Raw genomic sequence first — 18,446 nt, 5'->3', positions numbered from 1 at the left:
GGTGGTGTATATATTTTCATGTTTATAGAAATGGCGGTGTAGATATTTCCGTGTTTATAGAGATTGTGGTGTAGATATGTCCATGGTTATAGAGATAGCTGTGTAGTTATTTCCATGTTTCTGGAGATAGCGGTTTAGATATTTCCATGTTTATACAGACGGCTATGTAGATATTTCCATGTGTATACAGACAAGCAGTGCAGATATTTCCATGTTTATAGAGATGGTGTTGTAGATATTTCCATGTTTATACGGATGACTGTGGAGATATTTGCATGTTTATGCAGACGGCGGTGTAGGAATTTCCATGTTTATAGAGATAACTGCGTAGATATTTCCATGTTTTTGCAGATAGCGGTGTAGATATTTCCATGTTTATAGAGATAGCGGTTTACATATTTCCATATTTATACAGATAGCGGTTATGATATATCCATGTTTATACAGATCCCGGTGTAAATATTTCCATGTTTATACAGATGGCGTTGTAGATATTTCCACGTTTATACAGATAGCGGTGTAGATATTTCCATCTTTGAACAGATTGTGGTGTAGATATTTCCATATTTACACAGATAGCGGTGTAGATATTTTCATGTTTATACAGATGGCTGTGTATATATTTCCATATGTATACCGATGGCAGTGTAGATATTTCCATGTTTATAGAGATGGCGGTGTAGACATTTCCATGTTTTTGGAGATAGCGGTGAAGATATTTCCATGTTTCTACAGATGGTTGTGTAGATATTTCCATGTGTATACAGATAGCGGTGTAGATATTTCCATGTTTACACTGATGACGGTGTAGATATTTCGATGTTTATGGAGATAGCAGTGTAGATATTTCCATGTTTGTACAGATAGCGGTGTATATATTTCCATGTTTATACAGATAGCGGTGTAGATATATCCATGTTTATATAGATAGCGGTGTAGATATTTCCATGTTTATTCAGATGGCGGTGTAGATATTTCCATGTTTTTACAGATGTCTGTGTTGATGTTTCCATGTTCATACAGATCGCGGAGTAGATATTTCCATTTTTATACATATGGCAGTGTAGATATTTCCATGTTTATAGAGATGGAGGTGTAGTTATTTCCGTGTTTACAGAGATGGCAGTGTAGCTGCTTCCATGTTTATAGAGATATCAGTGTAGATATTTCCATGTTTATTGAGACAGCATTGTTGATAAATCCTTGTTTATACTGATGGCGGTGTAGATATTTTCATGATAATAAAGATAGCGGTGTAGATATTTGCATGTTTTTGCAGATGGTAGTGTAGATATTTCTATGTTTATGCAGATGGCGATGTAGATATTTCCATGTTTATACCGATAAGGGTGGAGATATTTCATGTTTCCAGAGATGGCGGTGTAGATATTTCAATGTTTATAGAGATAGTGGTGTACAAACTTCCATGTTTATAGAGATAGCGGTGTAGGTATTTCCTTGTTTATACAGATGGCGGTGTAGATATTTCCATGTTTATAACGAAAGCAGTGTAGATATTTGCATGTTTATACAGATGGCGCTGTAGATATTTCCAAGTTTATACAGATGGCGGTGTAGATATTCCCATGTTTATACAGATGGAGCTGTATATATTTCCATGGTTATTCAGATGGCTGTGTACATATTTCCATGTTTACACAGATAGCCGTGTAGATATTTCCATGTTTATACAGGTGGCGCTGTATATATTTCCATGTTTATACATTTAGCGGTGTAGATATTTCCATGTTTATACAGATGGCGGTGTAGATATTTCCATGTTTATACAGATAGCGGTGTAGATATTTCCATGTTTATAGTGATGGTGGTGTAGATATTTCAATGGTTATAGAGATAGCGGTGTAGAAGTTTCCATGTTTATAGAGATGGCGGTGTAGATATTTCCTTGTTTATACAGATGGCAGTGTAGATATTATTATGTTTATAAAGATAGCGTTGTAGATATTTCCATGTTTACAGTGATAACGCTGTAGATATTTCCATGTTTATACAGATGGCAGTGTAGCTATTTCCATGATTTTACAGATGGCGGTGTGAATATTTCCGAGTATATAAAGATAGTGGTGTAGATATTTCCATGTTTACAGAGATAGCGTTGTGGATATTTCCATGTTTACACAGATAGCGTTGTAGATATTTCCCAGTTTATACAGATAGCCGTGTAGATAATTCCAAGTTTACACAGATAGCTGTGTAGATATTTCCACGTTTACACAGATAGCGTTGTAGATATTTCCATGTTTATACTGATAGCGGTGTAGATATTTCCATCTTTGCACAGATTGCGGTGTAGATATTTCCATGTTTACACAGACAGCGGTGTAGATATTTCCATCTTTGCTCAGATTGCAGTGTAGGTATTTCCATGTTTGTTCAGGTAGCAGTGTAGATATGTCCATGTTTACACAGATAGCTCTGTAGATACTTCCATGTTTCAACAAATAGCTTTGTAAGTATTTCCATGCTTATAGAGATAGCGGTTTAGATATTTCCATGTTTATACAGATGGCAGTGGAGACATTTCCATGTTTATAGAGATAGCGGTGAAGATATTTCCATATTTATACAGATAGTGGTGTAGATATTTCCATGTTTATACATATAGCGGTGTAGATATTTCCATGTTTATACAGATAGTGGTGTAGATATATCCATGTGTATACAGATGGTCACATAGATATTTCAATGTTTATGGAGATGGTGGTGTAGATTTTTCCATGTTTATACAGATGGTGGTGTAGATATTTCCATGTTTATACCGTTTGCGGTGTATATATTTCCATGTTTATACAGATCCGGTGTAGATATTTCCATGTTTGTACTGATAACGGTGTAGATATTTCCATGTTTGTAGAGATAGAGGTGTAGATATTTCCATGTTTGTAGAGATAGCGGTGTAGAGATTTCCATGTTTATACTGATGGCGGTGTAGAGATTTCCATGTTTATATTGATAGCGGTGTAGATATTTCCATGTTTTACAGATAGCGGTGTATATATTTCCTTGTTTACACAGATAGTGGTGTAGATATTTCCATCTTTGCACAGATTGCAGTGTAGTTATTTCCATGTTTATTCAGATAGCGGTTTAGATATTTCCATGTTTACACAGTTAGCTCTGTAGATATTTCCATGTTTACACAGAGATCGTTGTAAATATTTCCATGTTTATAGAGATAGTGTTTTGGATATTTCCATGTTTATATAGATAGCAGTGTAGACATTTCCATGTTTATAGAGATAGTGGTGTAGATATTTCCATATTTATACAGATATTGTTGTAGATATTTCTATGTTTATTCAGATGGCGGTGTAGATATGTCCAGGTTTATACAGATGGCGGTGTAGATATTTCCATGTTTAAACAGATAGCGGTGCGGATATCTCCCTGTTTATACAGATCGTGGTGTAGAAATTTCCACGTTTATACAGATTGCGGTGTAGATAATTCCATGTTTATAAAGTTAGCGGTGTAGATATTTCCACATTTATACAGATCGTGGTGTAGATACTAACATCTTTCCACAGATGGCAGTGTAGGTGTTTCCATGTTTATAGAGATATGGGTGTAGATATTTTCATGTTTATGCAGATAGTGGTGAATATATTTCCATGTTTATAGAGATCGCAGTGTATATATTTCCATCTTTCTACATATGGCAGTGTAGATATTTCCATGTTCATACAAATGGCGGTGTAGGTATTTCCATGTTTATTCAGATGGCGGTGTAGATATTTCCATGTTTATGCAGATGGCGGTGTAGATATTTCCATGTTTATAGAGATGGTGGTGTACATATTTCTATTTTTATAGAGATAGCTGTGTAGGTATTTCCATGTTTATAGAGATGGCTGTGTAAGTTTTTCCATGTTTATAGAGATAGCGGTGTAGATATTTCCGTGTTTATACAGATAGCGGTGTGGATATTTCCATGTTTATAGAGCTCGCGGTGTAGATAGTTCCATGTTTAAGGAAATGGCTGTGTAGATATTTTCATGTTTATAGAGATGACGGTATAAATATTTTCATGTTTATAGAGATAGCGGTGTAGATATTTCCAAGTTTATACAAAAGCGGTGTAGATATTTCCACGTTTATAGAGATAGCGGTGTAGATATTTCCATGTTTATAGAGATAGCGGTGTAGGTATGTCCATGTTTATAATGATATCGGTGCCGATATTTACATGTTTATGCAGATAGCGGTGTAGATATTTAAATGTTTATACAGATGGCAGTGAAGATATTTCCATGTTTATAGAGATACTGGTGTAGATATTTCCATGTGTATACAGATGACTGTGTAGGCCTTTCCATGTTTGTACAGATGTCGGTGTAGATATTTTCAGGTTTATAGAGTTAGCGATGTAGATATTTCCATGTTTATTCACATAGCGGTGTAGATATTTCCATGTTTACCGAGATAGCAGTGTAGATATTTCCATATTTACACAGATAGCTGTGTAGATATTTCCATGTTTATACAGATGGCGGTGTAGATAGTTCCATGTTTATGAAGATGGCGCTGTAGATATTTTCATGTTTATGGAGGTGGCGGTGTAGGTATTTCCATGTTTATAGAGATAGCTTTGTAGATATTTCCATGTTTATACAGACGGCTGTGTAGATATTTCCATGTTTATACTTATGGCAGTGTAGATATTTCCATGTTTACACAGATGGAGTTGTAGATATTTCCATGTTTGTAAAGATGACTGTGAAGATATTTCCATGTTTTCACAGTTGGCGGTGTAGATATTTCCATGTTTATACAGATAGCGTTGTGGCTATTTCCATCTTTATACAGATAGCAGTGTAGATATTTCCATGTTTATGGAGATGGCTGTGTCGATATTGCCATGTTTGTGCAGATTGCAGTTTATATATTTCCATTTTTATACAGATAGTGGTGTAGATATTTCCATGATTATACAGTCGACTGTGTAGGTATTTCCATGTTTATACAGATGGTGGTGTAGATATTTCCATGTTTATAGATACAGCCATGTAGATATTTCCACGTATATACAGATAGCGGTGTAGATATTTCCATGTTTATACAGATAGCGGTGTAGACAATTCCATGTGTATAGAGATAGCGGTGTAGTTATTTTCATATTTATACAGAGAGCTGTGTAGATATTTCCATGATTATACAGTCGACTGTGTAGGTATTTCCATGTTTATACAGATTCCGGTGTAGGTATTTCCATGTTTATATAGATAGCGGTGTAGATATTTCCATGTTTATACAGATGGCAGTGTAGATATTTCCATGTTTATACAGATGGAGGTGTAGATATTTCCATGTTTATACAGATGATTGTGTAGCTATTTCCATGTTTTTACAGGTGGCGGTGTTGATATTTCCATGTTTATGCAGATAGTGGTGTGGCTCTTTCCATGCTTATACAGATAGCGGTGTAGTTATTTCCATGCTTATAGAGATGGCTGTGTAGATATTTCCATGTTTTTAGACATGGCTGTGTAGATATTTCCATGTTTATACAGACGGCAGTGTAGATATTTCCATGTTTATACAGATAGTTTTGTCGATATTTCCACGTTTATACCGATGACTGTGTAGGTATTTCCATGATTATACAGACGGCATTGTAGGCATTTCCATCTTTATAGATATAGCCATGTGTATATTTCCATGTTTATACAGATAGCAGTGTAGACATTTCGATGTTTATAGCGATAGCGGTGTAGATATTTCCATGTTTATGCAGAAAATGGTGTAGATATTGCCATGTTTACAGAGATATCGCCGCAGATATTTCCGTATTTGCACAGATTGCGGTGTAGGTATTTCCATCTTTTCACAGATAGCGGAGTACATATTTCCGTGTTTACACAGACAGCTGTGTAAATATTTCCATGTTTACACAGATAGTGTTGTAGATATTTCCATTTTTATACAGATAGCGGTGTAGATATTTCCATGTTTATACAGATGGCGGTGTAGGTATTTCCATGTTTATAGAGAGAGCGGTGTAGTTATTTCCATGTTTATACAGATAGCGGTGGAGATATTTCCATGTTTATTCAGATAGCTGTGGAGATATTTCCATGTTTATACAGATAGCGGTGGAGATATTTCCATGTTTATAGAGATAGCGGTGAAGATATTGCAATGTTTATACAGATAGCAGTGTGGATATTTCCATGTTTATACAGAGAGTGGTGTAGATATGTCCGTGTTTATAGAGATGGCTGTGTAGATATTTACATATTTATACAGAGAGCAGTGTAGATATTTCCATGTTTATACAGATAGTGGAGTAGATATTTCCATGTTTATACAGATGACTGTGTACGTATTTCCATATTTATACAGATGGCGGTGTAGATATTTCCATGTTTATATGGATAGCCATGTGGATAATTCCATGTTTATACAGATAGCTGTGTAGAGATTTCCATGTTTATAGAGATAGCATTATAGATATTTCCATAGTTATACAGATAGCGGTGTAGCTATTTCTATGTTTATACACATAGCGGTGGAGATATTTCCATGTTTATACAGATAGCGGTGGAGATATTTCCATGTTTATACTGATAGCGGTGTAGGTATTTCCATGTTTATTGAGATAGCGGTGTAGATATTTCCAAGTTTGTACAGATGGCTGTGTAGATATTTCCATCTTTATACAGACGGCAGTGTAGATATTACCATTTTTATACACATGGAGGTGTAGATATTTCCATGTTTATACAGAAAGCGGTGTGACTATTTCCATGTTTACATAGATAGATTTGTAGATATTTCCATGTTTATAGAAATGGCTGTGTAGACATTTCCATGTTCTTAGAGATGGCTGTGTGGATATTTCCATGTTTATACAGATGGCTGTGTAGATACTTCCATGTTTATACAGATGGCATTGTAGATATTTCCGTTTTTATACAGATAGTGGTGTAGACATTTCCAATTTTTTATACAGATGACTGTGTATGTATTTCCATGTTTACACAGACAGCGGTGTAGACATTTCCATGTTTATAGAAATAGCCATGTGGGTATTTCCATGTTTATACAGTTAGCGGTGTATATATTTTGATGTTTACAGAGATAGCGGTGTAGATATTTCTATATTTATACAAATAGCAGTGTACATATCTACATGTTTATACAGATAACAGTGTAGATATTTCCATGTTTATACAGATAGCTGTGTAGATATTTCCATGTTTATACAGATAGCGGTGTAGATATTTCCATGTTTACAGAGATAGCGCTGTAGATATTTCCATATTTGCACAGATTTCCGTGTAGATATTTCCATCTTTACACAGATAGCGGAGTACATATTTCCATGTGTACATAGATATCTGTGTAGATTTTTCCGTGTTTACACAGATAGTGTTGAAGATATTTCGATGTGTATACAGATAGCGGTGTAGATATTTCCATGTTTATAAACATAGCGGTGTAGATATTTCCATGTTTATAAAGATAGCGGTGGAGATATTTCCATCTTTATACAGATAGCGATGTAGATATATCCATGTTTATACAGATAGCGGTGTAGTTATTTCCATGTTTATACAGATAACGGTGTACATATTTCCATGTTTATACAGATCGTGGTGTAGATATTTCCATGTTTATACATATAGTGGTGTAGCTATTTCCATGTTTATACAGATAGCGGTGTAGATATTTCCATGTTTACAGGGATAGCGGTGTATATATTTCCATATTGGCCCAGACTGCGGTGTAGATATTCACATCTTTACACAGATAACGGTGTACATATTTCCATGTTTACAAAGATAGCTGTGTAGATATTTCCATGTTTACACAGATATTGTGGTAGATATTTCCATGTTCATACAGATAACGGTGTAGATATTTCCATGTTTATGAAGATAGTGTTGTAGATATTTCCATGTTTATAGAGATAGCCTTGGAGATATTTCCATGTTTATACAGATTGCGGTGTAGGTATTTCCATGTTTACAGAGATAGCGGTGTAGATATTTCCATGTTTACACAGGTGGCTGTGAAGATATTTCCATGTGTATAAAGATGGCAGTGAAGATATTTCCATGTGTATACAGATGGCAGTGAAGTTATTTCCATGTTTATACACATGGAGGTGTAGATATTTCCATGTTTATACAGATAGCGGTGTGTCTATTTCCATGTTTATATAGATAGCTTTGTGGATATTTCCATGTTATAGAAATGGCTGTGTAGATATTTCCATGTTCATAGAGATGGCTGTGTAGATATTTCCATGTTTATACAGATGATTGTGTAGATACTTCCATGTTAATACAGATGGCAGAGTAGATATTTCCATGTTTATACAGATAGAGGTGTAGATATTTCCACGTTTATATGGATGACTGTGTAGGTATTTCCATGTTTTTACAGTTGGCGGTGTAGACAATTCCACGTTAATAGACATTGCCATGTGGATATTTCCATGTTTATACAGATAGCGGTGGAGGTATTTCCATGTTTATACAGATATCGGTGTAGATATTTCCATGTTTATTCAGATAGCTGTGCAGTTATTTCAATGTATATACAGATTGCGGTGTAGATATTTCCAGTTTTATAGAGACAGCTGTGTAGATATTTCCATGTTTAAACAGACGGCTGTGTATTTATTTCCATGTCTATACAAATGGCAGTGTAGATATTTCCATGTTTATACAGATGGAGGTATAGATTTTTCCATATTTATACAGATGTCTGTGAAGATACTTTCATGCTTTCACAGATGGCGGTGTAGATATTTCCATGTTTATACAGATAGCGGTGCGGCTCTTTCCATGTTTATACAGACAGCAGTGTAGATATTTCCATGTTTATAGAGATGGCTGTGTAGATATTTCCATGTTTATACATAGGATAGTGTAGTTATTTCCATGTTTATACAGATAGGGTGTAGATATTTCCATGTTTATACAGAAGACTGTGTAGGTATTTCCATGTTTATACAGATGGCGGTGCAGATATTTCCATCTTTATAGAGATAGCCATGTTGATGTTTCCGTGTTTATACAGATAGCGGTGTAGACATTTCCATGTTTATAGAGATAGCGGTGTAGATATTTCCATATTTATACAGATAGCAGTGTAGATATCTCCACGTTTATACGGATAGCTATTTAGATATTTCCATGTTTATACAGATAGCGGTGTAGATATTTCCATGTTTACATAGATAGCGCTCTAGATATTTCCATATTTGCACAGATTGCGGTGTAGATATTTCCATCTTTACACAGATAGCGGAGTACATGTTTCCATGTTTACCCAGATTCCTGTGTAGATATTTCCATGTTTACACAGATAGTTTTGTTGATATTTCCATGTTTATACAGATAGCAGTGCAGATATTCCTATGTTTATAAACATAGATGTGTAGATATTTCCATGTTTATAGAGACAGCGGTGGAGATATTTCCGTGTATATACAGATAGCGATGTAGATATTTCCATGTTTATACAGATAGCGGTGTAGGTATTTCAATGTTTATACAGATAGCGGTGTAGATATTTCCATGTTTATGCAGATAGCGGTGCAGTTATTTCCAAGATTATAAAGATTGCGGTGTAGGTATTTCCAAGTTTATAGAGATAGCGGTGTACATATTTCCATGTTTATACAGACGACTGTGTGGATATATCCATGTCTATAGAGATGGCAGTGTAGATATTTCCATGTTTATACAGATGGAGGTGTAGACACTTCCATGTTTATACAGATGACTGAGAAGATATTTTCATGTTTTCACAGATGGCGGTGTAGATATTTCCATGTTTATAAAGAAGGCTGTGTAGATATTTCCATGTTTATACAGATGACAGTGTCTATATTTCCATGTTTATACAGATAATCGTGTACATATTTCCATGTTTATACAGATGACTGTGTAGGTATTTCCATGTTTATACAGATGGCGGTGTAGATATTTCCATGTTTATAGAGATAGCCATGTAGATATTTCCACGTTTATACAGATAGCGGTGTAGACTTTTCCATGTTTATAGAGATAGCGGTGTAGATATTTCCTTATTTATACAGATAGCGGTGTAGATATTTCCATCTTTATACAGATAGCGGTGGGTATATTTCCATGTTTATACAGATGGCGGTGTTGACATTTCCATGTTTATACAGATAGCGGTGTGGCTATTTCCATGTTTATACAGATAGCGGTGTAGATATTTCCATGTTTATAGAGATGGCTGTGTAGATATTTCCATATTATACATATGGCTGTGTAGATACTTCCATGTTTATACAGATGGCAGCGTAGATATTTCCATGTTTATACAGATAGCGGTGTAGATATTTCCACGTTTATACAGATGACTGTGTAGTCATATCCATGATTATACAGATGGCAGTTTAGGCATTTTCATGTTTATACACATAGCTATGTGTATAATTCCATGTATATACAGATAGAGATGTAGACATTTCGATTTTTATAGAAATAGCGGTGGAGATATTTCAATGTTTATTCATAGAGCAGTGTAGATATTGCCATGTTTACAGAGATAGCGCTGTAGATATTTCGGTATTTGCTAAGATTGCGGTATAGATATTTCCAACTTACCACAGATAGCGGAGTACATATTTCCATGTGTAAACAGCTGTGTAGATATTTCCATGTATACACAGATAGTGTTGTAGGTATTTCCATGTTTATACAGATAGCGGTGTAGATATTTCTCGGTTTATAAAGATAGCCGTGTAGATATTTCCATGTTTATAGAGATAGCAGTGTAGATATTTCCATGTTTATACAGATAGCGGTGGAGTTATTTCCATATTTATACAGAAAGCGTTGGAGATATTTCCATGTTTATAGAGATTGCGGTGTAGATATTTCCAAGTTTAAACAGATTGCGATGTAGGTAATTCCATGTTTATAGAGGTAGCGGTGTAGATATTTCCATGTTTATACAGATGGCTGTGTTGATATTTCCATGTGTATTCACATGGCGGTGTAGATATTTCCATGTTTATACAGATAGTGGTTTAGATATTTCCATGTTTATAGGGATGGCTGTGTAGATATTTCCATGTTTACACAGATGGTAGTGTACGTATTTCCATGTTTATACAGATAGTGGTGTGGATATTTCCATGTTTATGCAGATGACTCTGTAGATGTTTCCATTTTTATACAGATTGCGGTGTTGATATTTCCATGTTTATAGAGATAGCCATGTAGATATTTCCATGTTTATACGGCTAGCGGTGTAGACATTTCCATGTTTATAGAAATAGCTGTGTAGTTATTTCCATGTTTATACAGACTGCGGTGTAGGTATTTCCATGTTTATAGAGATAGCGGTGTAGATATTTCCATGTATATGAACATGGAGGTGTAGATATTTCCATGTTTATACAGATGACTGTGAAGGTATTTCCATGTTTTCACAGATTGTGGTATAGATATTTCCATGTATATACAGCTAGCGGTGTGGTTATTTCCATGTTTATTCAGAGAGCAGTGTAGATATTTCTATGTTTATAGAGATGGCTGTGTAGATATTTCCATGTTTATACAGACCGCAGTGTAGATATTTCCATGTTTATACTGATAGCGTTGTTGATATTTCTATGTTTATACAGATAGCAGTGTTGATATTTCCATGTTTATGCAGATGGCGTTGTAGATATTTCCATGTTTATGCAGTTGGCAGTGTAGATATTTCCACGTTTATAAAGATATCGGTGTGGATATTTCCATGTTTATACAGATGGCGGTGTAGATGATTGCATATTTATACAGATAGCGCTGTAGATATTTCCATGTTTATAGAGATGGCAGTGTAGATATTTCCATGTTTATACAGATTGTGGTGTAGACATTTCCTTGTTTATGCAGATAGCGGTGTTGATATATCCATGTTGATGCAGATAGCGGTGTAGATATTTCCATGTTTACAGAGATAGCGGGGTAGACATTTCCATCTTTGCACAGATTGCGCTGTAGATATTTCCATCTTTACACAGATAGATCTGTAGGTTTTTGCAAGTTTATACAGATATCTTTGTAGATGTTTCCATGTTTACACAGATAGCATTGTAGATATTTCCATGTTTATACAGATAGCATTGTACATATTTCCAAGTTTATACAGATAGCGGTGTAGATTTTTCCATGTTTATACAGATAGTGGTGTAGATATTTCCATGTTTATACAGATAGCGGTGTAGATATTTCCATGTTTATACTGATAGCGGTGGAGATATTAACATGTTTATACAGATGGCGATGTAGATATTTCCATGTTTACAGAGATGGCGGTGTAGATATTTCCATGTTTATAGAGATTGCAGTGTAGATATTTCCATGTTTATAGATATAGCGTTGTAGTTATTTCCATGTTTATAGAGATAGCGGAGTAGATATTTCCTTGTTTACTCAGATGGCTTTGTAGGTATTTCCATGGGTATACAGATGGCAGTGTAGATATTTCCTTGTTTATAGAGATGGTGGTGTAGATATATCCATGTTTACACAGATGATTTCGTAGATATTTGCATGTTTATACAGACGGCGGTGTAGATATTTCCATGTTTATAGAGATAGCGGTGTAGGTATTTACATGTTTATACAGATAGCGGTGTAGATATTTCCATGTTTATACAGATAGCGGTGTTGATATTTCCATGTTTATACAGATAGTGGTGGAGATATTTCTTTGTTTATACAGATCGTGGTGTAGATACTTCCATGTATATGCAGATGGTGGTGTAGATATATCCATGTTTATGCAGATGGCGGTGTAGACATTTCCAAGTTTATGGAATGGCGGTGTAGATATTTCCATGTTTATAGAGATAGCGGTGTAGATATTTCCATGTTTATAAAGATAGCGATGTAGGTATTTCCATGTTTATAGTGATAGCGGTGTAGATATTTCCATGTTTATACAGATAGCAGGGAAGATATTTCCATGTTTATGTGGATAGCGGTGTTCATATTTCCATGTTTATAGGGATAGCGGTGTAGATATTTACATGTTTATACAGATAGCGGTGAAGGTATTTCCATGTTTATACAGATAGCGGTGTAGATATTTCCATGTTTATAGAGATGGCAGTGTAGATATTTCCATGTTTATAAAGATAGTGGTGTAGATATTTCCATGTTTATACAGATGACTGTGTAGGTATTTCCATGTTTATACAGATGGCTGTGTAGGTATTTACATGTTTATACAGATGGCGGTGTAGTTATTTCCACGTTTATAGAGATAGCCATGTAGATAGTTCCACGTTTATACAGATAGCGGTGTAGGCATTTCCATGTTTATAGAGATAGCGGTGTAGATATTTCCATATTTATACAGATAGCGGTGTAGATATTTCCACGTTTTTACAGATAGTGATGTAGATATTTCCACGTTTATACAGATGACTGTGTAGTTATATCCATGATTATGCAGATGGCATTGTAGGCATTTCCATGTTTATACATATAGCCATGTGGTTATTTCCATGTTTAAACAGATAGCGATGGAGACATTTCGATTTTTATAGAGATAGCGGTGGAGATATTTCAATGTTTATACACATAGCGGTGTAGATATTGCCATGTTTACAGAGATAGCGCTGTAGATATTTCCGTATTTGTTCAGATTGCGGTGTAGATATTTCCATCTTACCACAGATAGCGGTGTACATATTTCCATGTTTACACAGCTGTGTATATATTTCCATGTTTCCACAGATAGTGTTCTAGATATTTCCATGTTTATACAGATAGCGGTGTAGACATTTCCATGTTTATAGACATAGCCATGTGGATATTTGCATGTTTATACAGATAGCAGTGTATATATCTTCATGTTTATACAGATAACGGTGTAGATATCTCCATGTTTATACAGATAGCAGTGTAGGTATTTCCATGTTTATACAGATAGCGGTGTAGATATTTCCATGTTTACAGAGATAGCGCTGTAGATATTTCCATATTTGCACAGATTGCGGTGTAGGTATTTCCAGCTTTACACAGATAGCGGAGTACATGTTTCCATGTTTACCCAGATAGTTGTGTAGATATTTCCATCTTTATACAGATAGTGGTGTAGATATTCCTATGTTTATAACCATAGCTGTGTAGATATTTCCATGTTTATAGAGATAGCGGTGGAGATATTTCCATGTTTGTACAGATAGCGATGTTGATAATTCCATGTTTATACTGATAGCGGTGTAGTTATTTCCATGTTTATACAGATAGAATTGTAGATATTTCCATGTTTATACAGATAGCGGTGTAGATTTTTCCATGTTTATACAGATAGCGGTGGAGATATTTCCATGTTTATACAGATGGCAGTGGAGTTATTTCCATGTTTATACAGATAGCGGTGCAGTTATTTCCAAGATTATAAAGATTGCGGTTTAGGTTTTTCCAGGTTTATAGAGATAGCGGTGTAGATATTTCCATGTTTATACAGACGGCTGTGTAGATATTTCCATGTCTATAGAGATGGCAGTGTAGATATTTCCATGTTTATACAGGTGGAGATGTAGACATTTCCATGTTTATACAGATGACTGAGAAGATATTTTCATGTTATCACAGATGGCGGTGTAGATATTTCCATGTTTATGGAGATGGCTGTGTAGATATTTCCATGTTTATACAGATGGCAGTGTAGATATTTCCATGTTTATACAGATAGTGGTGTAGATATTTCCAGGTTTATACAGATGACTGTGTAGGTATTTGCATGTTTATACAGATGGCGGTGAAGTTATTTCCACGTTTATAGAGATAGCCATATAGATAGTTCCACGTTTATACAGATAGCGGTGTAGGCATTTCCATGTTTATAGAGATAGCGGTGTAGATATTTCCATATTTATACAGATAGCGGTGTAGATATTTCCTTGTTTTTACAGATAGCGTTGGAGATATTTCAATGTTTATACAGATGGCAGTGTTAATATTTCCATGTTTATACATATAGCGGTGTGGCTATTTCCATGTTTATACAGATAGCGGTGTAGATATTTCCATGTTTATAGAGATGGCTGTGTAGATATTTCCATGTTTATACAGATGGCTGTGTAGATACTTCCATATTTATACAGATGACAGTGTAGATATTTCCATGATTATACAGATAGTGGTGTAGATAGTTCCACGTTTATACAGATGACTGTGTAGTTATATCTATGATTATGCCGATGGCAGTGTAGGCATTTCCATGTTTATACACATAGCCATGTGGTTATTTCCATGTTTATACAGATAGCGATGGAGACATTTCGATTTTTATAGAGATAGCAGTGGAGATATTTCAATGTTTATACACATAGCGGTGTAGATATTTCCATGTTTATGCAGATGGCTTTGTAGATACTTCCATGTTTGTACAGATGGCTGCGTAGATTTTCCATGTTTATACAGATGGTGGTGTAGATATTTCCATGTTTATAGAGATAGCTGTGTACATATTACCATGTTTATACAGATAGCGGTGTAGACATTTTGATGTTTATACAGATAGCGGTGTAGATATTTCCATGTTTATACAGATAGCGGTGAAGATATTTCCATGTTTACAGAGATGGCGCTGTAGATATTTCCGTATTTGCACAGATTGCGGTGTAGATATTTCCATCTTTATACAGATAGCGATGTAGATATTTCCATGTTTATAAAGATAGCGGTGTAGGTATTTCCATGTTTATACAGATAGTGGTGTAGATATTTCCATGTTTATACAGATAGCGGTGTAGGTATTTCCATGTTTATACACATAGCGGTGGAGGTATTTCCATTTTAAACACATAGCGGTGGAGATTTTTCCATGTTTATAGAGATAGTGGTGTAGATATTTCCATGTTTATACAGATGGCTCTGTAGATATTTCCATGTTTATAGAGTTGGCTGTGTAGATATTTACATGTTTATGCAGATGGCAGTGTAGATATTTCCATGTTTATACAGATAGTGGTGTAGATAATTCCAGGTTTATTCCGATGACTGTGTATGTATTTCCATGTTTATACAGATGGTAGTGTAGATATTTCCATGTTTATAGAAATAGCCATGTAGATATTTCCTTGTTTATACATATAGCGGTGTAGATATTTCCATGTTTATAGAGATACAGGTGTAGATATTTCCATATTTATACAGATAGCGGTGTCACTATTTCCATGTTTATACAGATAGCGGTGTAGATATTTCCATGTTTATACAGATAGCGGTGTAGATATTTCCATGTTTATACAGATCCTGGTGTAGATATTTCCATGTTTATACAGAGAGTTGTGTAGATATTTCCATGTTTATACAGATAGCTGTGTAGATATTTCCATGTTTACTGGGATAGCGGTGTATATATTTCCATATTTGCACAGACAGCGGTGTAGATATTCCCATCTTTACACAGATAGCGGTGTACATATTTCCATGTTTACACAGATAGCTGTGTAGATATTTCCGTGTTTACACAGATAGCGTTGTAGATATTTCTATGTTTATACAGATAGTGGTGTAGATAATTCCAGGTTTATTCAGATGACTGTGTAGGTATTTCCATGTTTATACAGATGACTGTGAAGGTATTTCCCTGTTTATACAGATGGCGGTGTAGATATTTCCATGTTTATAGAGATAGCCATGTAGGTATTTCCATGTTTACACAGATAGCGGTGGAGACATTTCCATGTTTACAGAGATAGCGGTGTACATATTTCCATATTTATTCAGACAGCGGTGTAGATATTTCCATGTCTATACAGATAGCAGTGTAGATATTTCCATGTTTATTCAGAGAGCGGTGTAGATTTTCCATGTTTATACAGATAGCAGTGTAGACAATTCCATCTGTATAGAGCTAGCGGTGTAGATATTTCTATATTTTTACAGATAGCGTTTTATATATTTCCATGTTTATACAGATAGAGGTGTAGATATTTCCATGTTTATACAGGTTGCAGTGTAGGAATTTCCATGTTTATATAGATAGCGGTGTAGATATTTCCATGTTTATACAGATGACAGTGTAGATATTTCCATGTTTATACAGACGGAGGTGTAGGTATTTCCATGTTTTACACATGACTGTGTAGTTATTTCCATGTTTTTACAGATGGAGGTGTGGATATTTCAATGTTTATACAGATATGGTGTTGATATGTCCATGTTTATTGAGATGGCTGTGTAGATATTTCCATTTCTATACAGATGGCAGTGTAGATATTTCCATGTTTATACAGATTTTGGTGTAGATATTTCCATGTTTATACAGATGACTGTGTAGCTATTTCCATGTTTATACAGATGGCGCTGTAGTTATTTCCATGTTTATAGAGATAGCCATGTAGATATTTCCATGTTTATACAGATAGCGTTGTAGCCATTTTCGTGTTTATAGAGATAGCGGTGTAGATATTTCCATATTTATACAGATAGCAGTGTAGATATTTCCATGTTTATACAGATAGCGGTGTAGATATTTCCATGTTTATACAGATAGCGGTGTAGATCTTTCCATGTTTATTCAGAGAGCGGTGTAGACAATTCCATGTATATAGAGATAGCGGTGTAGATATTTCCATGTTTATACAGATGGCAGTGTAGATTTTCCATGTTTATACTGATAGTAGTGTAGATATTTCCACATTTATACAGATGACTTTGTAGGTATTTCCATGTTTATACAGATGGCAGTGCAGACATTTCCATGTTTATAGACATAGCCATGTGGATATTTCCATGTTTATACAGATAACGGTGTAGACATTTCGATGTTTATAGAGATAGCGGTGTAGATATTTCCATATTTATACAGATAGCGGTGTAGATATTTCCATGTTTATACAGATAGCGGTGTAGATACTTCCAAGTTTATACAGATAGCGGTGTACATATTTCCATGTTTATACAGATAGCGGTGTACATATTTCCACGTTTATACAGATTGCGGTGTAGGTATTTCCATGTTTATATAGATAGTGGTGTAGTTTTTTCCATGTTTATACAGATGACAGTGTAGATAATTCCATGTTTATACAGATGGAGGTGTAGATATTTCCATGTTTATACAGATGTCTGTGTAGATATTTCCATGTTTTTACAGATGGCCGTGTTGACATTTCCATGTTTATACAGATAGCGGTGAGGCTATTTCCAAGTTTATACAGATAGTGGTGTAGATATTTCCATGTTTATAGGGATGGCTGTGTAGCTATTTCCATGTTTATGCAGATGGCTGTGTAGATACTTCCATGTTTATACAGATGGCAGTGTAGATATTTCCATGTTTATACAGATATTGGTGTAGATATTTCCACTTTTATACAGACGACTGTGTAGATGTTTCGAAGTTTACACAGATGACGGTGTAGACATTTCCATGTTTATAGAAATAGCCATGTAGATATTTCCATGTTTATACAGACT

This window comes from Pan paniscus, chromosome 5 (genome assembly GCF_029289425.2).
Source record: "Pan paniscus chromosome 5, NHGRI_mPanPan1-v2.0_pri, whole genome shotgun sequence".
Lineage (NCBI taxonomy): Eukaryota > Metazoa > Chordata > Mammalia > Primates > Hominidae > Pan > Pan paniscus.
This window is presented reverse-complemented; position numbering follows the sequence as displayed.